The sequence below is a fragment of the Episyrphus balteatus genome, chromosome 2 (genome assembly GCF_945859705.1).
Source record: "Episyrphus balteatus chromosome 2, idEpiBalt1.1, whole genome shotgun sequence".
Taxonomy (NCBI): domain Eukaryota; kingdom Metazoa; phylum Arthropoda; class Insecta; order Diptera; family Syrphidae; genus Episyrphus; species Episyrphus balteatus.
In genome coordinates, this window is record NC_079135.1 from 34,402,162 (window position 1) to 34,428,969 (window position 26,808).

General features: G+C 28.6%; 1 protein-coding gene across 7 annotated transcripts in view; it reads right to left on the reverse strand.

Annotated features, from left to right (window-relative positions):
• The window catches only part of LOC129910386 (probable serine/threonine-protein kinase DDB_G0282963), a 364,973-nt gene that overhangs the window by 210,269 nt on the left and 127,896 nt on the right, over nucleotides 1–26,808 (reverse strand). Inside the window, exon 3 of one of the 7 annotated variants that reach the window (XM_055987750.1) lies at nucleotides 21,724–21,782. The exons of the other annotated variants lie outside the window; for them this stretch is intronic. The gene's annotated coding sequence lies outside the window, so the exon portion shown is untranslated. The remainder of the gene's footprint in view (nucleotides 1–21,723; nucleotides 21,783–26,808) is intronic. 7 annotated transcript variants of the gene reach the window in all.

The following is a 26,808-nucleotide window of genomic DNA, read 5'->3' on the forward strand; positions in this document are numbered from 1 at the left end:
TTATAGATTTCAACCAGAAGTTCTGTTTTTATTTTAATAAAATTTTGTATTTGACAACATTCGCTTATGTGAATTTAAATATGAAAAAGTGCACCTACTTCAGTTTTAGGGATTGTTTTTTGTTTTTTCATATTTTTCTAAAAACAAAGTCAAGGTGATTGAGCCCAGAAATGTGCAACCAGCATGACAACCCAGCATAGTGAAAATCAATTTTTTGATATTAGTTATGGAATCCCTACACAGTTATTCCATATCATAACAATAACGGCACACCAGGATGCATCAAACTCTGAAGCATCCCAAATCTTTTATTTTGATTTTTGATTTTTTTTTTTTAAGCGATGTTTTAAAAATAGCAATCAAATAAAAATAAAAAGGAAACTTTTTACACTGCAAAAATGCTATATTAAAAAAAATTATAATAAAATCTAGTTAAAGTCGAGTTACTTTTAGGAACAAAAATGCAAAAAATTCTCCATAAAAATTAAGTATTTCACTTTACGAATCATAACGCCACGAAGTATTACAAAATCATTACTTTTTACCGACTTCCAAAAAGGAGGAGGTATTCAATTCGTCTGTATTTTTTTTTTTTTATGTTTGTTACGTCATAACTTTGGACGGAGTGAACCAATTTTGATAATTCTTTTTGTATTGGAAAGCTGGTGCCTGCAGTGTGGTCCCATTTCGTTCAGTTTTGGTAAATGGAAGACGGTTCTGTTTTTTTATAAAAATGATTATAAATAATTGTAAAAGCGTTATTCTCAGCTATAGCGTTATTTATAAAATAATAACTTTTAATCAATTTTTGTTTTCAATTCAACTGTTATTATTAAAAGAAAATTAGAGCTATATACGGTCAGAAAAATTGTTTAGTATACGAAAAAAAAAAAAATTAACTTTCTAATGTCAAAAATGGCTCTAACAATTTTGATTAAATTTTTGTGTGAACTATGTTAATTAAAGTCGTAATTTGTATGTATTTTTTTTAAGCGTTTGGTAAAAACTTTTATGCATTTTTAGCTTAGGCACTTGTAAAAGATTTAGCCGATTTCAAACATTTTTAATACAAACATTTTAAAATTAAAAATAATAATTTATGTATTGTGTAAATGTACTAAATTTGAAATTGTAGGAATACATTTTTTAATACAATGTCACACCCGTTACATTTTTGAATTAGGTATATTAAAATGCGCAATATTTCTTTCATATTTAATACGAGATCGTCGGCTTTCGATTGCAAACTGAATCAATTTCATAAAGTCACATGTCACACCCGTTACACCTTTTCTTAAGAGTTTTTGAGTTACAAAACAGGTTAAAAAAAATATAATTTTGAAAAAAAAAGTATTTACAACTAAATAAATTAGGCATTGAAGCTATTAAATACTTAGTTTTGTGAGTAGAACAAAAATAAGAAAACAAAATTATGTTATTTTATCACACCCGTTACAATGGCAATACCCACCTCTGAAAAAATCAAAAGGATCGCAGGTCGGCAATATAATATTTGGGTGATAATGGAATTTAAAGAAACCTTCATTCAGAGACCTTGAAAAAAAAATGTAGTTGTTCTTGTTCTAGAAGGCAAAACTGAAAAAACTTTTTTTTTCATCCAGATTTTTAAAAATACAAATTAACCAATTCAAAACAAATAAAATTCAAGACTGGTTCGCAGGTTCGCACGTACTTGCTCCTATGGTTAAAGTTACTTAGAATGCTTAAAATTTTGTATAGCATTCATTCAAAGAAATGCAGAAGCGAAAAAAATTTTTTTTTTTTAAATAACGAAAATACCTTTTCAAATATTTTTAATTTCCAAACTAAGACTAAAGTTAATTTCTTGAACAATAAAGAGAATTATATTTCTTTAAAATGTTAGAATCAGTTTTTTTTATACAAATTTTCAAAAAAATTTCAATCATGAAAGTTTAAGAGCACCGAATTTTCAATAAAGGAATACTTTTAAAGATGTGTCAGTAAGACAGAGTAGCTTAAGTAAAAAAAAAAAATTGAAAACCAATCAACTCTTATCTGCATTTACACATTACATATAAGTTTTAATTTAAAAACAAAATTACAGAAATCAAGCTATGATTCACGCTTAAATGTAGTAGTGGAGTAACTAAAGCTCAAAAATTGGCAATATTAGGGAACCCTGCCGAACAGCTTAGATTTTGATGATCTTTTTTTTCAAACGTCGGTAATTAAAAATACTTTAAAGTCTATAGATTAAAAATTGCCGGTGTTGCCGTTTTGATTTTTTAAATTTTATTGAAGATTTTTGTGAACAAAAACAAATTTTTTTCAAAAATTTTTCTTAAATTTCATAAATTAATTGATGCCAAAAGATTGTCTAGGAAATTCAAGGAAAAAAAATATATGTGAGTGAGGGACAATCTTCCATAGTTCAAGCGATAGATGCAATTTTCTTATTAATTGATTTCAAACACAAAAAAAAAATATTTGAACACAACGGCAACACCTACAATATTCAAATATACATTTTTTAAAAGTTAGAAGCTTAGTCATATTTGTAAAATTAAAATTAAGTTAATTGAATGAACGGCTTTTGAAAGAATGGTAATTGAACTCAGATTTTTGAAAAAAAAAAAAATTATTGAAAAAATTTTAACATGTCGTTTTTTAAACTTGATCGTAACATAAAATGCATTTATTTTCAAATTTCAAAGGAAATGTCAATATGTATTACGGTTTATGAAAAAAATTAAAAAGTATTTCATTTTCGAAGAACTTTTTTTAATAAAAGTTTTGAAAAAAAATGTAACTTATTTTTTTTTTAAGTTCAACATCATAAAATTATTTTTTATTCATTTAATAACCCTTACTGTTGAAAGTTAAACAGCAAAAATTTAAAGTTCCTATTTACCACAGTCTTTGAGAAAATCAATTATTTCAATGCAAACATTCAGTTTTAATAAAAAAAACCATTGAAATTGAAGTAATTTTTCATTTTTTTTTTTTTTCAAAAGTGTGATATATTTTACCTTTTTGGCTTCGAAATTCAACTGATTATATTTATGGCCAAACATTTTTTTTTTTAAATAAATTCATATTTTGTTAGAAAAAGTTTGGAAAAAAGTCATTTTAAATTTTTCTAATAACATTTTTTTTTTTTAATTCTGAGTTTGAGGACCATTTTTTCAAAAAGTCTTGATTAAATTTAGTGGATTTAAATTTAAGAGATAAGAATGAGCTTCTGGCTTTTTAAAAATGTATTTTAAAATATTGTAGGTGTTGCCGTTGTTTTCAAAATATTTTTTTTGTGTTTGAGGTCAGAATGTTAGAAAATTGCATTTATCACTTAAACGATGGAAGATTGTCCCTTACTGCCTTTTATTTATTGTCCTTAAATTACCTAGAGAATCTTTTGCTATCATTTGTTTTATGAAATTTAAGCAAAAAAAAAAATGGTTTTGTTAAAAAAAATTAATTTTAATTTAAAAAAACAATACGGCAACACCGCCAGTTTTTAATCTATAGACTTTAAAGTATTTTTAATTACCTACGTTTGAAAAAAAAAATCGTCAAAATCAGAGCTGTTCGGCCGGGTTCCCTAATAATTTGCTTTAGTTACTCTACTATAGAGGCAAAATTTCAGTTCAATTAAAATTAAAAACCTTAAAAAAATAACATTACAAATTAAATTTTCAAAAACTCCTTACGTCGACATATTAAGCTATTATTGGCACAGAATATGTATTTTTAAGTCCAAAGTAACGAGGATTCAAAGGCTATAGTGTGTCAATTGGATCATATGGGAATTTGGACGATATTTTAAAATCCCTACTTGTTTGCAAAAGTATTTCTATTAATTTTAACAATTTTTTCCCCAGACTATAATAAGAACAACAAAATCGAAGAAATAAAAAAAAAAAAATGTGTACCTATTTTATAATTTTCCAGTTTATGATGACCGGAATACGTAATTGCACGCAAGGCTTCATTCAACTCTCTAGATTCTTGTTTTCATTTTATTCAAACATACGAATATATTCATACTATTTTTTCTATTTTTTTTTTTTAAACACCCCGTCAACTTATATCTTATATTGTACTTTATGAAAAGAAGAATGTATCTTGTAGATAGTTTTTATTTATTTTTCTCTGTTTTTTTTTTTTTTTCATCATAATATAATCGCAATTCAGTTTCTGGACATCTTTCTTGATACAGACTGGCGTCCAACTCCATCCACGCTGTGCGCTGTGTTGCATGCCACGTTGTTGGTCATGTCCGTGTCTTTATGCAGTGCACTCTCAAATGATCACTGTTCCGTAGGATGAGTTGCCAAGCATTGCATAAAGAATGCATAATGGCTATCTAAATGTCGGATAGAGAGGGCTGTATATGGAAATAGGAAAAAAATATAAACAAGAAACCAGAAGAAAACCTTTAGGGTTCGCAAAAGGTCTGCTCTGTGCTGTGTGATGCCCAGGTTTTATGGTAAAATTGTATTGCATAATCCCTTGAATCCCAATCTCTCTCTGCCTCTCTCTGTAGAATTATGATGATGTGGATGTTTTGGATTGCAAAGCATGGTTAATATATGAAGATGATGCAGGGATTAAGATAGCTGATGGGATAGTAAGTGAGTGAGTGAGTAGCCACCTGTCGGGCTAATTACAAATTATACGTGTGATATGCGTGATGCGAAGCGCGCTCAAAACCTCGCTGTGCTGCGCCGCTGTCTAGAATAAAAATGTTCAATGACTTAGGTAGCATTGCGTCGCCACCGCACTCCGCCGGACATCGAAGTGAACGGCAAAAGAGGATGTAAAAGCGTATCGCTTTTCCTGTATTGCGTTTTTCAATTCAAATCAATTCAATTCCTGTGCACTTGGTTTGCTTCTCTTCATAAATTAAATTTTTCGAATAAATGCGAAGAAGCAAGGAAGGAAACAAAAATGGTATTGTTCATCATTTACCGGAATGTATTTTTTTTTTTTAGAATTGCTTTTACTGAACTTCCGGCTCTGTGAGGTATAGGAACATATTGATTATGTGATTGTGAGAAATAAATCAAAGAAAAAACAGTTCGTATTGCTTTTTGAAGGAAATTTCAATGGAAGTTCAGAATGCTTAAGGTCAATGGACGATTTAATGGTTAAATCTATGAACTTTTTAAATTTAAAAGGAGCAACTTACAGATATTGGAAGAAAAGTTGATGAGCTTTTCGAAATGTTAAATTAAATAAAATGGAGGAATAATATTTCAAATCACAAAATTGATATAGAATACAAAAATCCAGAAAAGGTTAAACCTTACTCAAGCAAGGTAAGAATATCAAGTTGAAAGCTTCATATTGTTTCAACATGATAATTAAAAATAACTACTTGACATTTATAATTTAACTTTTAATAATTAAAATACAATACAATTATTGTATTTTGTTAAAATTAAAATCATGTCAAAATTGCGTACGGGTATCTGGTTAAAACCTTAAGATAAATTAAAAAAAATAATAATTGATTGAGTTTTGGTTGGTTTTACAGCATATGTTTACCCACGAATATAGTTAAACTAGTCATTTCTTCTTTATTTATCAAAATCTATCGATGACTGTAAATAAATTAAACTCGAGTTATTTTCAGCCCATTTTTTTTTTTTTTTTTTTTTTTTTAAAAAAATACTTTTCAAACTTTTTTACTAGCTCAAGATTCGTTTTGAGATTAAAATAAAGATAAATGGTTGTAGGAAGTAAGAGAAACTTCAAACCTTGTTTACTTAACATTTTGAAAATAGGATGCCTTTTAAAAATTTTGGATAATGCCGAAAATCATAGTGAAAAAAGGCTAGGAATATGGCCACCACCTATTCCAACACTCCATCCTCCTACCGTTCCTTAAGTTTTAACAAGAAATTACGCCAGCTTAAAAAAAAAAAACAAAAAATCAATTTTATGACAGTGTTTTATTTGAGTCTTTATCCATAAATTTCGTTTTTGTATGCACTTTACTTTTTTTGACACGTATCCAAACTATGTATAATTTTTTTTTCTAGTTTTTTCGTATAACTGAAGTAATGAAATACATCAGTTACCGACTGTTAAAAACTTTGGATTTTTTTCTATATATAGCCATAAAGTTACAAGAAAAATCATAAGTATCTGCACCAGGAATTTCTTTAACAACAACGGCAAAAATTCTGCAACAAAGCTCGACTACGCTGTGTTTTGAATACTGTTCATAAAATTTGCTGTCCAACTAGATGATGTGTGTTAAACTATCACTGAGATTAATTGATATTTTTAAGTAAAATAAAAAGAAAAACGGTAATCAAGTTCGTACCTCAGCTCTTTTGTTTGAACGAATTTCAATAGAATCGTACAAATATGATTGAATTTTGTTGTTTTTAATCATACTACGACGAGATATTAGAATAGCTTTTCTTGTGTTACTTACATTTATTGGGAATGGAGAAGGTTGCGAATATCTCTCATGGATTCCACTCTGCCATATTGTTCATTCGAACTCTTAAAAAATACAAAAGAAAAAAAAAAAAGAGAGAACAAAAAAAAAAAATATAATACCTAAAATGATATCGCCCCAATGCGCGCCACAACTCCAAAAGTCAATAACATCATCGCCGCTTTTCCAATAAAACAATGGCCTCATGAATATTTATGAAAATGAAATTTGTATCGGATTTCGGAATACCTACCTATCTACTATACCAGAGCGCCATCCAAACCAACCAACCAACTATATGTGCGTTCGTCGCATAGTCGTCATCGACCGCGTCCCGAATCCCGGCAGCCCGGCTATCTTCCAACACAAACTATAAATATAACGTCATTGAGACATTTTCCGATTCATTATTGTTGTTGTTTTATTTATTTCTTTTTTATTTTGTTTTTGTTTTAACTTGGCCACAACGATGCATCTTCTTTTCAAGGCATGACGGTCTGGCAAAGACCAACGATATGGCGTTCCAATTTGCTATTCTACATAAAAATATGTATACACAATGCCAACATATGAAATGGACAAACGGATTTTAATCTCATAAATCGCAATCGCAGCACACACACACACACAAATTAGATTCTTCTTCTTCTTTTAAGATGCATGCCACTGACTGAATGACGACGACAACAACAGCAGTGAAAGAAAAATGCGACACACTGAACATAATTAACATTATTTGGTATCTCATCAGAATGGTGCCACCAAGTCGATATGCGTTCGAAAGTTTTTTTTTTTTCTGTTTTTCTTTTTGGATTAGAATGACACGCAATTGATGCAACTCACACTGAATATTTGATTCAGATTTTTCGATTGGTAGAATTGCAATTGAGTGCTTTGGAGCGATCAGCTATCATCAGGTATGACATTCAATATTCTGGTGGATCTGTGATGGAACGTCGAAGAATGTCACGTTCTTTTTTTTTTTCTTATGAGACTCTCCTTCAATGGGACACACACATACTTGGAAATAATTATGGTGCCGGGCCCATATAGACGACATTATTAGCTTTAGGCTGAATAATAGACAAGTTTGAATAACCTTTTAGCGTAAAAAATTAAGACGATTCCTATTTTGGCATTAATTTTGTCTCATTATTGGTTCATTTTATCTAATAAATATATAGTTTGACAAAAAAAAAAAAAAAAAAAATGAGGTTGATTTTTTTATTTTCTTGTCATTTTTACCACCGATTTTTGACATTTGCTTTATTCTTCCAATTTTTTAAATTATTTATTTATTTTTATCAAAGTTATACAAAAAAAATTTAAAATATTGTTATAATTTTTTTTATATAATTATTTACTTGTTTCACTTTTCATAGCCCATTGCAACAGCTGTGAGCTTTTCCAACTCTATTCCGTTTAACCATTTTAAATTGTAATTAGTGCAAAATAAAATTTTTTTCTGGTAACCCAAAAGATTCAATTCCTTGTTTTTTTTTTCGTAGTTTTGGTAACCCAAATATGTGGAAAAATTAGATAATAAAATTAAAAATCCCACACACACATGAATCATATTATATATTTAAAAAAGAGGAAACACAAAAAAAAAATCTTATGAAATGAAAAATGTTCTCATTATCCTAATTTGTTCAACTGTTTCCCTCATCTGCGCCATCGTCGTCGTCATCATCATCGTCTTTTGGATAAATTACATTTTATCTAGTTTTCCGAATAGAGGACATGACTGTTCAAGACCGGATGAAAAGCTAAACAAATGGACGGATATAGTATACATAGAAATAGAGGGAAGATAATATGTTCATACACTCGTATGGTGCTGATTTTCTGAGCTAGCCATAAATTAGATTTTTTTTTTATAAATTTCATTCATTTTGGCAGCAACTGGTTTTGTTCTATTTTAGTACATTTAACATTTAATTAAGTGGTTTAAAGAAAAACAATTCAATTTTTGTATATTTTTATTACTTTTTTACTATTCTCTTGAATTTTTGTTTTAATTTTTAGAATCGTGAAATTAATTCATGGAAATTTTTGTTTAACTTTGGAATAAGTTCGTACGTCAGCTCTTTTGTTTTTAACGTTTTATTGAATGAAACAGAACAAAAACTTATATTTCTTTATTTTATTAATATATTTTCAATTTTATAATAATTTCTTGACTTTCACGCATGATAGTGTTATTGTTCTTTAGTTCTTTTTGAGAGATGGGGACATTCAACTAAATGCGTTTGTTCAGTATAAAAAAAATTTTGTATGAGATATTAAGTAGAACTTTGTTTAAAGTAACAGGTTAGCTGACAAAAAATACCATTTTTTTTTTAATTGACGAACCACACAAAACCTACCTAATAATTGGGAATCTCTGTAAGAACTTGCATTTTTAAACCGAATTAACTGCTTAGAACTTCTTAAGGATACTAATACTAATGTGAGAAAGAAACATGAATGTATTGAGCAATGAAGTCAAAGTAGTGATAAATAGACATCATTATTAAAGCATTTAAGTGCGGGAGAATTGTAGTTCCATTCAAGATTATGATTGTCGTCGATAAAATGGAGAAGATTTTCGGATTTTTGTGAGTTCCCATGAAAAATATGCGGTTATTTTTCTTTTAAGTCATTATGTTCATCTCTTACCAAAATTTTCTGAATTGGTACTGATTTTTATTTTATTATTAAGAACTAAATGTCAAAAGCCTCCAAAAATTGCATGTGTGTAAAACGAGATATTGAAAGTAAATTTTCGAAAAAGGTATGTAGTGTTTTTTGGCGACTATCCAAAGGGGTTTTTGGAATAAAATTTTATTGAACCAAAAATAACGGTACCTGTCATATATCAATTTTAGTAAAGTTGAATTTGCTCGAAAATGGCTCCAACGATTTTGTTAGAAAAATTCAAATGTAAGTTTTAAAACAAGGTCTATCTTTTAATGAAAAAAAAAACTTGCAACTTGAACCCTAAGAGCAAGTTCGTGCGACCCAGTCGTGCATTTTATTTTTATTATAAAAATATCTTTGAGTAAAAATGATTCTTTTATGAATATTTAAAAACAATTTTTTTAATATTATAAGCAACTTTTACTAAGCGCACGTAAGAACGTGACACCCACCCAGCATTTTATTTTATTTTCTACTTTTAAAAACATTTGAAAAATCTCAACAAAAAAAAATGCATGACAACACAGATTTTAATGATTTTTTGTTAATAAAACGTTTTAGTAACTTTAATATGAAAATTAATTTCAAAAAAAAAAATGTTTTTGGATTAAAAAGAGTAAATTCATATTGTTTTTTTTTTCGTCAATTTTTTGAAAATGCCTGATTAATTTTATTGAAACTTTGTTTTTATGTGTCAATTAATATTGCCCTTTTAATGGCACATTAATTCTTTTTTTTATGTTCGAAAACTGTAACATAAAAAAAAAAAACTATTAAAAGGAAAGATTATCGTTAGTAACGGTTCGAAAAATATTTCTCCTATTGAAGTCCAGCTTTATTTTTACACGGTACAAACGAAAATTTTAATCAAAAACGTTACAAATAGAGCTTTTTTAGACAAGTTTTTTTTTTTTTAAATTTTGAATATATGGCAGGTAGCCAGGTACCGTTAATTTAGATAAGAAAAAGCGTTACAATATTAAAAAACGTTAAAATAGTAACACAATCAAAACTTCAGTAACTTTATTGGAGCAGAAGATCGTTAGTATTGCTTTTTTTTTTACATGGCCATGGGTGGTTTGTTCAGTTTATCTTCACAATTGATGTTCAAAATAGGGCCAAGCTAAATTGAAAAATAACAACATTTTTTTCGTGTTCGCTTTTATAGTAACATAATTTTTAATAAAAGCTATATGTTATAAGTGAGTTCAATTTCAAAGAAATCAAATATCCAAGCAATTTCAAGTACTTTTGGGTTGAAATTTTCATCCCTACCCCCATTTAATATGATTTCTTAAAAATGTGTTAACTAATTCAATACACGATTCATTCATTTCCCGTTAAATATTTAAATAAGCTATAATAAACTGTTATAAAATAAAAGTTTAATATCATCTACATGCACTCAAAGTCCAACTCCCTCGCAACAAAATTTGTTATAGAATCAGCAAAACCCCGTTTAATAGCTCTATATTTCATCCCATAATGTACGTATTCTATCGTATATGTACTTCATTTTTAATTCCCTTTTTTTTAAGACCACAAAACCCGCAGAGTTGCCAAATTAGTTTTTCTTGCAAACACATTCAGTCCGCGCGCACAATAAACTTCATAAAAACAACCACAAACATAATAATTTTAAAGCTCATAAAGCGAACTGACCGAGCGAGTTCAAGTTTTGTGTGAGAGTCGAGTGGTTTGATTTTAATGATTTTTTTTTTTTTTAATTTTTTTTGTTTTTTTTTTTTTGTTTAATTTTAAATTTAATCACATGCGCCTGCCATATGTCAGACCACCATATATTATTTTTGAACACTGCACTCTGTTCCAAAGGCTGTCGTAAAATATGGCTGAACGGCCCGCAGCGACACCCTTTCGTCCACCTTACCTTAACCCCAACTACTTTGTGACCTATACGATGTGTGTGTGTGTGTATGTGAGCGTGTGTATATTGTTGGCAATTAATTGCAACTTAAGTCCCGATCGATTGGTTTCGAATGTTTCGTGAATTTATAGCTACACGCTCATGAGTTTCGATACTCAACTTATCACACCTACATTAGTGTATATGCTTAATCAATTGCCAATTAAGACTTCGCTTTGTCGTCCGTCGTCCATCTGTTGTGGGAGATGGTAGGCAGGCCAGGATGGGAGTTTGGGAGCTATAGAGATGGAAGCTGGAGCTGAACTAATACCGCTTTAAGTGGATATTGTGAAATGTACCGGAGTTAATGCGCATTAAAAGCGCTTAACACAGGGCTGAAGCTGTATTCAGCTTGTAGGGTGGTCACTTTAGGCACATTAAAATGGGAGCGGTCGATGGAGCGATGGCGACGACAACATCGGTATTTCCCAGAATCTCTTATACCTACAGTATAAGTTGCATGCACAATGTGGCTTGGGCTTCGTTCGAACTTTTGTTCTTTGGGGTTTTGTAGTCTGCGGTGGTGGTGTGGTCTCGGGAACAGATTCCACTGATGACGACGATGATGGTGGCAATGCCGCTGCAATGGAAAACATTAAAAGGTCACTCAGGCGGCTGATGTGGAGGAAAAAAAAAAAGAATAAACTTTATCGTTTTTTATAATTTTTTTTTTTTTTGTAGATTTTATATGAGCCATCGGTATCAAGTGGGACACAGACTGTTTGAGAGTAAGTTGCTGTTGTATAGCTGCTAGCTGCTAGCTGCTGCTGTTGCATTTAAAGTGAGCTGCTGTCGTGAAGCTGGATTTGCAGGCTATGTTCCAATATGGCAATAAGCTCTATGAAATTTATTGCGGTCGAGGACTGAACCAGTACCACTACCATCGCCACCACCATCACCAGAATCACCATATTGCTATTATAGTCGAGGGAATAGAAAGGTAGGAGGATGTGAAAATGGATTGAAGTGAGGCTGAGTGTTCGTAATTTGCATATCGAGCTAAAAATCCGAGCATATTAATTTTTTTTTTTCTCTTTCTTGTTTTTTTTTTTTATTTTCAATTCTCTGCATCTCATTTTGAAAGAGTTGATTTTTTTTTTTTTTAAATGTTAAATTCCAAAAGTGAATCAGCGATCTCTGGTGCCTGAGAGTTCAATGATGTAGGTGTGAGACCAGAGTATAATGGCTAAACAGAAAAAAAAAGCGAAAGTGCTTGTCGAGCATTGTAGTATAGAGTCTCTTTTAATAGACAGGTAATTAAAGATATTTAACGGTTGAAATTGTTATTTCATCAGATTTGGTATATAACATAAGCTGTTTTACCTGTCGATGGTAATGAGCTATGTGGTGGATGATATAATTAAATGTTTTTGTAGATGGAAAAGAGGTAAAGGAGGGGCTGGTTTGGGTATTTCCCGTGTTCAATGGGATTGGAATAAACTTGAAATAAGTGTGTGAAATAAAAAATAAAATAAAGACTTTATGTAAAACATTTTTATTTTGAAAATATTTCCGGTCTAAGATTTATGGATGCGAAATGAGAGTGATCTAGATCAACTCATTTTGTCGCATAAAAACTGTTATACTAGTCCACGTAACTTGACTGATTTTTTGCTTGGCGTTAACTGTGAAGTACATAACCCATTTAAAGAATTATATTATTTTGAAGATAAACTCGCAAAAGAGGAAGTAATCTTATTTATTACTCTTCAAAAAAAGAATCTGTACAAATGTGAAATGTGTTTCGGAATAAAATTCAACTAAGGAATGCTTTAAAGCGATCACACAAAGCGTCTTGTCTTCTCTTTTTTGCTTTAACTCTTAATTACTCTGTTTAAAAATATACGTACTGATCAACTGAATCAATTTACTGAATAAGTCACTGTGGCGTATGAGTAACATTTTTTTTTTTCTATAGAAAAAACTAAAACACTTAATATAAAATTTGTATCACTGACCAACTAATCTAATGAATTGATCTATTGTATGTTCTATAATTTCTGAATTGTCTGTTTGATAGACAATTTTTGTTTTAAACCATTAAGCGGGGTCGGATGCGGTCAGATTTAGTAGGTATTTTATGAAACCTGCTTAACACAAACATGAGATTTTGACTAAGTGATCTAAAAATAATTTATATGCAAGCATTTTTTTTTTTAAAGCTAACCTTAATCTGAAATGGTTGTTCTCCAAAAATATTTTCAAAATTTGTTTTGTTTTTATTGAAAAATTTGTTTAATGATTATTTTTTAAGGTTTTTTTTTATGTCAACATAATACTTTTATGCCAATAAGGACATAACATTAAAATCTTATCGGGAAACTGAAAAAGAAACTTGAACTAAAATGACTTTTTATTTTGAAAGACTCACTTAAGCCGTTTTATTTTAGAAACCGTAAGGTTTACTGATAAAAATTTATTGTACAAGAATAATGTAAAAAGAAGGATGGCATTTAAGAAGTTCGGTGAACATTAATAAAAATGCTTTCAAATGAAACAACTATAATAGTAGAGTAACTAAAGCAAATTATTAGGGAACCCGGCCGAACAGCTCTGATTTTGACGATTTTTTTTTCAAACGTAGGTAATTAAAAATACTTTAAAGTCTATAGATTAAAAATTGCCGGTGTTGCCGTATTGTTTTTTAAAATTTGAATTAATTTTTTTTTTAACAAAACCATTTTTTTTGCTTAAATTTCATAAAACAAATGATAGCAAAAGATTCTCTAGGTAATTTAAGGAAAATAAATAAAAGGCAGTAAGGGACAATCTTCCATCGTTTAAGTGATAAATGCAATTTTCTAACATTCTGACCTCAAACACAAAAAAAAATATTTTGAAAACAACGGCAACACCTACAGTATTTTAAAATACATTTTTAAAAAGCCAGAAGCTTATTCTTATCTCTTAAATTTAAATCCACTAAATTTAATCAAGACTTTTTGAAAAAATGGTCCTCAAACTCAGAATTAAAAAAAAAAAAATGTTATTACAAAAATTTAAAATGACTTTTTTCCAAACTTTTTCTAATAAAATATGAATTTATTTAAAAAAATTTTTTGGCCATAAATATTATCAGTTGAATTTCTAAGCAAAAAAGGTAAAATGTATCACACTTTTGAAAAAAAAAAAAATGAAAAATTACTTCAATTTCAATGTTTTTTTTTTATTAAAACTGAATTTTTGCATTGAAATGATTAATTTTCTCAAAGACTGTGGTAAATAGGAACTTTAAATTTTTGCTATTTAACTTTAAACAGTAAGGGTTATTAAATGAATAAAAAATAAATTTATGTTTAGATGTTGAACTTAAAAAAAAAAAATAATTTACATATTTTTTTCATAAACCGTAATACATATTGACATTTCCTTTTATAATTTGAAATCATAATAAATGCGGCCAAAAAAATTTGAAAATAAATGCATTTTATATTACGATCAAGTTTAAAAAACGACATGTTAAAATTTTTTCAATAATTTTTTTTTCAAAAATCTGAGTTCAATTACCATTCTTACAAAAGCCGTTCATTCAATTAACTTAATTTTAATTTTACATATAGGACTAAGCTTCTAGCTTTTAAAAAATGTATATTTGAATATTGTAGGTGTTGCCGTTGTGTTCAAATATTTTTTTTTGTGTTTGAAGTCAATTAATAAGAAAATTGCATCTATCGCTTGAACTGTGGAAGATTGTCCCTCACTCCCATATATTTTTTTTCCTTGAATTTCCTAGACAATCTTTTGGCATCAATTAATTTATGAAATTTAAGAAAAATGTTTGAAAAAAATTTGTTTTTGTTCACAAAAATCTTCAATAAAATTTAAAAAATCAAAACGGCAACACCGGCAATTTTTAATCTATAGACTTTAAAGTATTTTTAATTACCGACGTTTGAAAAAAAGATCATCAAAATCTAAGCTGTTCGGCCGGGTTCCCTAATATTGCCAATTTTTGAGCTTTAGTTACTCCACTATAACTCAGGAAAGACTTTTACTATAGATGTTTCACTGGCAATTCAATTTTTTGAAAAGGGATCAACGAATTCTTTTTTTTTTTTTTTTTATACGTTGCCGTAAATTAATATTTCCATGATGGATTTGAATGATCAACAAATTCTTTCATATAAATTACCAGGCAGCTTCTCTGCAAGTATGAAAAAGCCATACACAAACTCCTTCTGATGAATATTTCCTTTAAATTGATACAACAATTCTTTTTTACTTTTTTAAAAATTTGAATGTATAAAAAAAACTATTATGTAAAATTGCTTTGTTTCAAAAGTATTCTTAATTTGGAGGTCAAAATCACTTAAAGACATATTTTTTTGTATTTTTTAAAAGAAATTTAGTTCTATTTTTTAAGTTTTTAAAAAAATTTTATTACAATACTGCGACTCAGCCTTGTAATTTTTTAAAAATTGGACCAAACTGCCTTTACAGAGGCAAAAAAAGTTTTTTTTTATGAAACAAATTAGTTTTTATATTTTTTTGAAGTTATATCAATACTTTTTTTTTAATATTTAAACCAAATTAATAAACATCAGTTCATAATTACGTTAAAATAATGGAAGAACTTCAGAAGAAAAGCCAAAAAATAGTTAAAATCGTTTCAAATTTGGTACCTACTCAAAGACAAGCAAATGACTGAACTTATTTTTGAACATTTTCTCGAATGGAATTCAAATACCGTGTAAAAAAACAGCCTTATATCCATTTTTTTTTGCGATCAAATTTTCGATTTGCGTTTTTCTCACAAAATCGTTAGATATCTATCAAGGGTCCCGATGGTAAAATTTTGTGCTTAGTACCTACCCGACTTCTTTTTATTCATTCTACGTCAAAAAAGAAGTCATATCGAAAACTTAATTTGTTCGTTACACTTCTAACAAGAAAACAATTTTGATTCGTTTGTGGATTTTGTGTAGTAGAAATAGAAAAAACTTTATCTAATTGCTAATCATTAAAAAAAAAAATGTCTGAAATGATTTTAATGAATTCGATAGATCCCAAAAATTTTGTTGTTATTTTTTCTAAGAAGAATTTACCTACAATACTAATATGTATGAATTGTGGACCTAATTGTCATTGTTGTTGCACAAAAAAAAAATTATTTTCTTTTGTCGTAATTGTCTCACGCTGCTTACCACGCCAGTAGAATGCTGATTCTGTGTAAACAACAAATTCTCCAAACAGACATAAATTGCAATTAAAAAAAATGTCAACTAAATAAGATGTCTCTCCTGTTATGGCACTTGCATGCGTGTTGCAACACAGTGTCAACACCATAAGATACCAATCAAACTTATTTAACAAAAAAAAAAAATAAATAAATAAAATAAAAAATAAAATCAAGATAAAAAACTAAAAAAGAGTTCGCACATTAAATGTTGAACCGCAAGTCTAAATTACTTTCATATCCAGCTCATTGCCATGGCACTTTGCCACCAAAAAAGAATTGTGTATGCTATAACTGTATGCAAAAAAAAAAAAACTTCATCAAGGTTAAGGGGTCTTAAAAAAAATATAAGAAGAAAAGGCAAGACAAGACATTCACATCTACATTATAAACGGATACGGATATCATCGTGCAACAAACCACAACCAAAACGAACCGAAACAACAAAAAAAATTTCAACCTAAAATGGCTAAAAAAAAAAAAACTCTTAACAAACAAGAGTGTAAATGTGCACTTGGAATTGAAGATTATCTAAATCTCTGGCAATATCCCTGTTGACATTGAAAATTACAAAACGTGCCGTGCCGCCAGAAATACAAATCATCAGATTAATGAATTTCAACCAACAAACCAAAAAAAAAAAATACTTTCTTAGCTTGGTCTTTGTTGTTTTGCTGTTTTTTTTTTTCTGTTGATTTTTTGTATCTTAAAGATTAATTTTTCCTTTTAACTAAATTTTTGTGGTTTTTGGTATTTTTGTGTGTTTTGTTCGAGTTGGAGGTAATAATATTTAAATTTAATTTGATTTTTAAATAGTGGTACATGTACCACATCAAACTGTCTAAGATAGAGTTGATTTGATCGAAAAAAAAGTGAAGCGTTCCTAGTTACATGACCCTATTTTTATAATATTCCCCAAATCATAGCTTTTTATCGATTAACCCTTAGTAAAAATTGACTTAATAAATATTCCCCGAATCGTTTAAAAAAAAAACAGCTAATCAATTTAGTATATTTTTTTTAAAGTCATTTATTTAAAATTAAGCTCGCCTTAATGAAGTATTCTCTTTGATTATCCGTGTGATTAAAATAATTTTCAATTAATATTCATGATGTTTTTTTTTTTTTTTTGCTGTTCTTTATCAACAATTTATCCTGTGCCATGTGAGTCAATCAAAACATCAATATTTAACCCAAAAGTGTGTATAAAGTGTATATAGGATAGTTGAAAGAGAACAAGTTGTAGAGTTGAATAGGTGCGTGTTATCGATGGTAAACCTATAAATACCCACTTCATTAATTGGCTTCATAATTACATTAACACTCCTCCATTTTCTGTTCTGATGATGTCCTTTTTACATAATAATTTTCCAAAATCATTCAATATAATGGATATGCATATGTAAATCAATATAACCTGGAAACGATTTATGTATGTAATTGAATAAAGTTTGTATGTTATTTTTTTTTTATTTTTTGTTAAAAAAAAAAATTGTTAATATATTGACACTGTCCCGCTCTTGCTTATTTAAGAAATTAAATTGAAAATAATTAAAAATTCAATTGGTAAACTATTTATAGGTATACCCTTGCTATGACACTAATTACAATAATTTTCATTCGTTTAATATAACAAAATTGAATTTTAATTAATAAAGTTTTTGTCTGAAATAGGTTGAATTGGTGTGAGGAATAGAGTTATTTTGTATTAAATTTTGCTTAAATTAATTTTATGCAGTAAGCGAAAATTAGGTCATTATTATATTTTTTTTTTTAACAACAAAAAATGTTTTTTGAATTGCCCGTTATTTTTATTGATAAAGGTAAAATAGACATTAAAAACAAAATTATTACCCTCATGAAACTTGGCAAAAAAAATTCCTTTTGCAATAAGGAAGAAGGATCAAAAGCATCTACAAAAAGATTTGTGTGGAAATCTGGAAAAGAGGGAAGAGGGTGAAGGTGAGAATGTACTCACAAAAATGAAGACAAGGCGGCCGGCCGGCAGGGCGAAAATTCGACAGAAAAAGTTTCTTACTTACGTTGTTTCAATTTTAATTTAAAGATATTTCATATTATTTTTTTCAAAATTAGATCAAAGTTGAAAATATTACATTTTACGATGGGTTTTTTCCCTCAGTGTACTCTCCCGACTAATCTGGGCGAAATAGACATACAATTTTTTCTTGCCTGGACCCAACTTACATGCTCAAGCTCTTACGCATATTGGTGGTATCGAAGAAGTTATCTACAAAGAAAATAATTTTCCATTTTCCTAGAAATAGTTTGCATTCAGCTCAAAGAATAAAAATCGTTTTTTTGATGTACCTACATGTAATTCATTTTGTTTAATTATTTTGTCTGAAAACAAAGTTAAGATGAGGTCTCGATCTAAAAGCACTCCATAAAAATCCCATTTTTCTATTACTGCAATTTGCAACCACAGTTTACCAAGGTGTACCGAAAATTTTAAAATATGTATGTATTTGTTTCCAAGTTGCGCTGAAAGACTGAAAAGGGTCAGTTTCTACTATTATTTGTTTATTTATAATTTAGCTCAAATTTTTTTGATATTTTATGCAACGGCGTATACAAGGGGGGGTCACGGGGTCATGACCCCCCCCCCCCCCCAAGAACTCAGAACTTAAAAAAGAATTTGTTATGTGATACTGGAATCTCTTGAGTAAGATTATTTTCAAAATGTTGAGGTTTTAGAACATGAACGAAAGTTAAAAGTAAAAAAAATTTTTGGTATTCAAACAAACTATTTTACCATATTTTAGGGATGTGGTCATATTTTTAGCGAACGCTATGCTTGATTAGGATTATTTTGATTCGTTCGATAATATTAGTTTAGCTGTTCTGTAGAATTTTGTATGGAAACAAAATCCGGATAAGTATTTTATATTCAAAGCTTTTTAAAAGAAATTGAATCGGGTAGGTACACAAAAATAATATCCTAAGGGCAAGACACTTAAAAGAAGCAGTCATATCTTCTATTTTTTTTAGGGTAAATTAGGGCATTATGGCATACCTAAGCACAAACTCAAATAACTTTACTACGGACAACAATTTTTATTTCAATCATTTTTTGTTATTAAATTTCATAAAAACGTAACATAAATAAATTATTTAAGAATAAAAATTCAAGCTTTTTAACAAAAAAATAAATTAAATTAAAAGTAGTCCAAAAAAAACCATATTGCCCTATGTACGGGCAATATGGCGAACCCCATTTACTTCGGAGCCCTTTACTTTTTTTACGTATATTCGGCATTTCTGAAATATGATTGTAAATAACTTTCATAAAATTTACGGTCAATTGAGGTAAATTTCAAATTAAAAAAATGCAGAGACATTATGTAAGTTACTTTTGAAATTAGTTTTACATAAGGGCATTATGGCGCAGTTGGGTATAATATAGCGCCATAATGCCCTTATTGCACCTGCGCCATATTGCAAAATATACACATATTCACAAAACACCAAAAACCAAACACAATATTCTTACTTCATTTAAAATATTACAAGTTATATAACCAAACTAAAACTGTACTCTGCATCTCACTCTTCACAACAAACACGTGCACTGTATAGTTACCGAGATACACACAAACAAAAACAAAGCGATATTACATTGGAACCCAGAACCGGTATATTTTTTTTGTTTTCTTTTTTGTTTGGCACAAAAATAATAGCACTGACCTGAGATTTTCTCAAGGCTATTATTCAAAGTAGACCAAAGTTTCTGCATTGGTTTTATTTAAATGCGAGTATTGGAAGTATGGTAGTTGAGAGATGCGCCATAATGCCCGGTGCGCCATAATGCCCGAAGTTACCCTATATGATGAAGTGAATAAAATATGTTTTAAATAAGGAAGCTTTCTGTGGGGTGTGGCCTTGCTGTGTGGAGGTCAATTCTGTTGATAAAATTCGTCATCGGCAAAATGTTAAAGAAGGATATCATTTCTCAAATCTTTTTAGTTTTTTGCAATGTTCCAGTTCAATACATTCGTCCGATAAAATTTGGTGAATTTTGTTTGCTTACAGAATATAACAGTATTTTGTACATACTAAATTTGCTAGATCTGTTGTATTTTTTGAAACAACTATCGATTTGTTAATCATCAATGGCCAGCCAATTATAGAAGCAATGTAAGCAACCTTATCTAAGGCAATTTAAATATTATTATTAAATATAACTTAGGGCTAATTTTTTCAATAGTTAGATAAACCCAAGTTAGAGCTTATTCCTAGGAATAAATTTTTTTTTATAGTGACATTTATTCTTCTGATAGTCTATCTGACGATTGAAAAAGCAGGGCTTAATCTAATAAATACAACTGAATGTTTTTTATATTGTAAACCGCTGATTAATACCTGAAAAAAGACGAATTCCAAAATATCGCCAAAATTTTTTTTTTTTTTGTCTTTACTATTTTAATAGAGATATTTTAAATTCCCATATAATTTTAAAACAAAATTTTAAAAAAATTATATTTTCAAATGCATTTTTCTTACAAAACTTTGCAATTCGTTTGCCTGAGGTTAGGAAGACTTTTAATTCAAAAGTTAAAACTGTTATTAAGTAAAAACGATTTTTATTTTAACTTTCTGGGCTAGCGGAAAACAATGAACAGTTGTTTTAAGGCAAATCATTCAATCGAAATACTCGAACAGTACATTTTATTTTTAGGAGAGGATAGCCTCAATTGGTCAAAATAAAAGCCTAGTACGTTGCTGATAAGAAACGAAAAATCCCATACAAAAATGAAACAACGAAATGGTAAACCAAAAATTTCGTTCAACTTTTCGTTCTGTGGTACGCTGTTCGGCACAACGAAATTGAAAGTCTAAACTTCTTTTTCGCACACAAACAATTGCCGGGGTTTGTTTGTTTTTGTTGTTCATTTTGTCATTGCATGTCTTTCTGCGATGCGTGTTTGCTTTTTTTTTTTATTTATGTTTTGCAATTTTTGAGTATTTTTCGGTCCAGATTTCGCAAGCATTTCGTTGTCCTCGTGGAGACCGACGAAAAATTTCGTTTCACATCAGCAGCGTTCTAGGCTTTAAGGCTTAACGCTAAACTTAAACGAATCTCATACCGTTTTTGTTTGGTTATTTTTAGAACTACATTCGGAACTTTTCGATTCGAAATGCAAGACGCACAAATTTTAATGTTTAATAATTCAAAAAGCCTATTTTCAGGTTTATGCCTGCTATCAAAACTTTTGAAAAAAAAAAAAATTGGCAAGAAGCAAACCTGTATACGCCCCTGATTTTATGTACATATGTATCAATACCCATACATAAAATATTAGGCGCTTAGAAATTTTAATTTCTTTTCGATCTTAAAATTTTTATTGGGTCTGACTCATGACTTTATATTCCTTTTGCAGTCAAACCATCAAAGTAACTACTTTTTAACATTTAATGTTATCTTTCTACTTCAAATGTATCAATTTTGGTTTAAGATTTAACCTTAAATTACATTAAAAGTCTACTCACTTTTCATTCATCAGCGCATGGCTTCACCACAGAAAAAACATAAATAAATATTTGCTTACCTAAAAAGAGAAAAAAGAAGAAAAAAATATCAAGATTAGTTTTTCTTATTATATTATATTTTTCAAGTATATTAAAAAAACCTTAAAGTTGATTTATTTGCTCCAATTTAAGGTTAGAGCCAAAGGCATAATAGCAATGAAAATAAAATATAAAAAATTATAATAATTATAAAAAAAAAATGTATTTTTATAGATAAACAACTTGAAAAAGCGCGCTACTACTTAAATGAAAGTCATCTATCTTTTATAGAAAAAAAAAAAAAAAAAAAATATATATATATATACATAAACCGACACACACTATCATGACCACCAGACTGACCTCGTTTCCAATTTTAGCTTTAGCGTAGTATAGTAGTTGCTCTTCATATCTCATCCCATTTTGTTTCACTCAATTCCACCATCATTCATTCATAAACAACAACAACAACAAAATATAATAATTATATAAAATAAAGGTAGAAAACAACAACGCAGCAAAAAAGAAAAAAAAATTAGGTCAAAATGCATCTCGGACTTCATTAAGGAAATGTCTATTTGTCTATCTTTGAGTTTTCATAAAGACTTGACTCAAACTAAAAATTACAGAGAAGTAGTAGGTAGAGCTAAGCAAATTTTACCAAGAAAAAAAAATATATCACCGTGATTTGCTATTTATCAGAAGAGAAAAGTAAAAAAAAAACTCACACCTCAAATGCTTTGCCTTAATTTTAAAATAAACAGTTATTTACCTACACCAAAGATGGATGGCTATTTGTATAAATAGATAACGATGTCCCCTACTGGAAAGTGTACCGTATCGAAGAAGACACAGCACCGTATAGTCTCAATAGCATCTCTCTCTCAACAGGTGTTAATCATGTCAATTTCAAGATAAAATTTTACCTTCATTCCACATCCCACTCCCTGATGCTGATGGATCATTTCTTCTCTTTTATTTGTCCAATTTCTTCGAAGCTGTCTCTACTGTATTTGGACATTTGGCCAACAAACACAAAGATGATGTATATTGTATACGAAAATGATACCAATATACTAGGGGAATTATAACAAATATTTACATTTCCACTGTTTACTGTAGATGTTGGTCGTCAGTTATCTCTTTTGCTGTGTATTTTTGGGATGTGGGTAGCTTAAGGTGCAATGTATGGTTAAGCGTTCAGGTGGAGTAATGGAAAATGTGTCCATTTTCGAATTTAAGTTAATAGTATTCATAGTTCTTGAAATAAGTTTTTCTGAGTTAAAAATCTACTGGACATGCAGTATTCTGAGCAAAACTTATATAAATTTACCAGAAAAATTTAATAGGTACCTAGGTATAAGAGTATGTATAACAATTCTGGGAATTTTTGTTTTAAAAAAATCGGTATTGCGTGATTCGGTATTTTGAATTACGTTAAAACTAAAATTGGATTGTGTAAAAATTGGATGTTTAAAAATTAAAAAAATTCTGTAGTAGTATCTTGTGAAACAAATACCCTAAAACTAGTTTTTTTTGTTGTAAGAAATGGGTCAAAATTCTGGCTTCAAAATGAGTATATATATAATTTTTAAAACCTTTTCTCTTCTTTGCAAAATTTTGGAAAACTGAGTTTAGTAAGAAAAAAAAAATTGATTCTGCACAATATTCAGCACAAACATTGTTTTTTCAATACAACTGCACAAAAATAACCTACACCGCAAGATCACATAAGTTCATTATTTATGTTTTTTGATGAGAAAAAAACTAATGATCATTGAAATCATTTTTGGATAATATAAACCAAATTAAATTCCTTGTAAATGAAGATTATACAGTTTTTTTTTAGATTTTAACCAATTGTTCTTGCACTAAGTATTTATTTATTTTTTCATACGATAGAGAATGGGTCGAAAATTAAAACAATTATTTTATGGTCAGGCTAAAAATTATTTTCCAGTTGACACTGAGTTTAGCAAACAAATAAATTTTCATAATATGTATGTAGGTATAGTGAAAGCCAAATAAATAAGTTTCAAATGACGCAAATAAAATTTAAATTGATTTTTATCGAACAAACTGAGATAGGTATGTATTTGACAAAACCTCGAAGATGGCGGCCAAAAAATGCGCAGAGTATTTAGATAGAGTTTTTCGACCATCTCTCTGTCATTGAGGTGGTACGTAAATGCAGTGCAGTAGAAGTGAAGAGATATGATTTTACTAACTTGGCATGGTTTTTATTCGTAAAAGAATCGGATCTAACATTAGACTGGGCCAAAAAAATAAAATATTTTTTTTTTTTTTTTTGAAAGTTACTTCGAAAATCTTGTTCAGGATGATGAAAAAAAAATTTGGTGAAAATTTGAGCCTTTAAAAATAATTTTAAGAGGTCTATCATCGGTGTTTTTTATTTTTATACATGAGATTTTTTAATTTTTTTCTCGATTTAAATCGTGAATAACTTCTTCAGAACTCAATTTAGGGAAAATTACTATGAGACCTTTTATGTAGAGAATTAAATTTCCTATAAGAATCTGTAGTGGTTTTATTTTTCTATTCACTTATTTGCTCATCACAAAATTCCAAAGTGAAACAGTCAAATTGAAAAAACACTTCGATTTAAAAAGCTTAATTACTCGAATACGGCTCGCCTGATGAAAATTTTCAATCAGATCTTTTTTGTAGGAAATTTAATTTTATATAAGAAAAAATGAACAGAAATTTTTTTTACTTTGATCGTCTAGCAGTTCTGTTGTAACACATCATATCATGTATAAAAATAAAAAACACCGATGATAGACCTCTTAAAATTATTTTTAACGGCTCAAATTTTCACCAAATTTTTTTTTCATCATCCTGAACAAGATTTTCGAATAACTTTCAAAAAAAAAATGTTTTATTTTTTTTGGCCCAGTCTAATATACATTACAAACAAAATTATATTCCGCCTTTTATACTAATGAAATGTCACGAAAAAAAAACGAAGCTTCCCTTAAAATATGAATCTAACACAATAAAATAAAAGGCACAACTTTTGTGTTTAAAATACGAAATTTGGTACATAAATACATAAAAATAATTTAAATATTGTAAAATTCAATTAAACTTTAATTTAATTAAAGTTTTTTATATCATTCATAAAACAAAAGTTTTGAATTTATTATACGAAAATTTTCAAAAAAAAAATGTAGGTATGCTTTTCTTAAGAAAATATTATTCGACACTTAAAAACAAAAATTTCAACAAAAAAATAATAGATATTTAAAAAAAAAAAAAACAAATTCGACACTCAGGGTTTTAAAAAAATAATTTTTAAATAAAAAATTAATTTAAATGAATTAAAAACTTTTTCTGAGCTGTTGTGGTTAAGAAAAGAACAAATAGATAAAGCTTAGAAAGAGTTTAAATTCATTTAAATTAATTTTGTATTTAAAAATTATTTTTTTTTTTAATTCACTCAGTTTGTTTATTTTTTTTTAATTACTTTCAGTAGCCTTTTTTATGAAATGAAACTTATTTTTTTTATGAAAATTAACTGGGCTTTAATAAAAAGCACAAAAAAACAATACTCATTAACGTGTTTTTTTGACTTAAATGATATGAAAGTGTAAAAAACAACTTAAAAAACGAAGAAAATTGTGTTCGATGCGAAATTGTGGAGAAACGGTTGTCCGCAGAAAAAAAAGTTTTGAGACAAACTTAAACTGTAATAAATTCTTGATTGGTTGTAAAAAAAATCTTTCAAATCAAACGTAGTTTGGCAAAGATAAGGCCAGTTAAAGGACAAGAGAGCAAAAATCATAAAAACCGTGGTAACTCGAAAACGGGACTAAAACGAGAAAATTACCACTTAAGTTTTTCGACTTAAAATGACCCCAGGAATCCATGGTTTTCATTTGGGGCGGTGACTGTGGGACACCCTGTATAATTGAATTCTAAAAATGTTCTTGTTAAACATACCTACCCAACCCACCGAAATTTTTAATGACAAAGGGCCCTTACAATAAATTGATTCATAAATCATCGATTCTTTGGAAAAATATGTACATGAACCTACATTTGTTTTTATAATGGATTGAATTAGGTAGGACACAAAGCCCACATGTTAAATATCTATTTTATTTAGAGCCTATTTTTCCATCTTCTAATAAACAGTCAGTTAACTGTTCGACGAATAAATTTATTAGGCTCATAAACAATCGGATAACAACATTGAATTTTTCAATCAAAAATAATTTATTCTACAGAATAACAAAAAAAAATTGTCAAATTCAATAATTTTCAAAACTAAACGTCTTTTTTATTTATAATTGTTTTTGTTTTCTTGTGTTCCTCTGTATTCTTTGTCAAAATTATTTCAAAGCAGCTCTGACAATTGACACACTATTTTTATTGATATTATTCCTTAGAATAATTTTTATTCGTCTCTGAAAGAAGCAGATAGTTTTATTCATAGGAATAAGCCATATCTGCCTGTTGAAAAAATGATTTTTTCTCTATCAGGAGAATAAGTACTAACTGACTGTTTAACTGACTGTTGAAAAATTGGCCCTTAAAGTAATAAAAAATACATTTAAGTTTCTTTTTGTTGTTTTATTGAAATAAACTCCCATTTGATACCTGGTAATTATAAACTTACTAAACCTACCCACATGGCACACGCTCAAAAGTATAACAACATCAATTAGACATTTAAAAGATAAAACAAAAAAAACTCTGACATTTAATTTGTTCAATTTTGCTAAGCCATTGCCAATAAAAAAATATATAACACCATTTTTCCATTTAAAGTTTTTATATTTTTTTGTTTGTGTCTGATAACTAGGTACCTTCACCCTTCGTATTGTTTAACCTTCACAGTATGACTTTTTGTTTGTTTGTTTATTTCAATTAAAAAACATAATTTTAAAATATTTGACATTTTTAAATGTATTGTAATTAGAATCTTAAGTGCACATTTCGGATTGAAGACTTTTGTGTTATTTCAACAAGATAATATGGTTTCAGAGTAAAATAGCATGAGAGAAAAATTGTTTTTCTCTAAAAATGAAAAAAAAAAAAAAA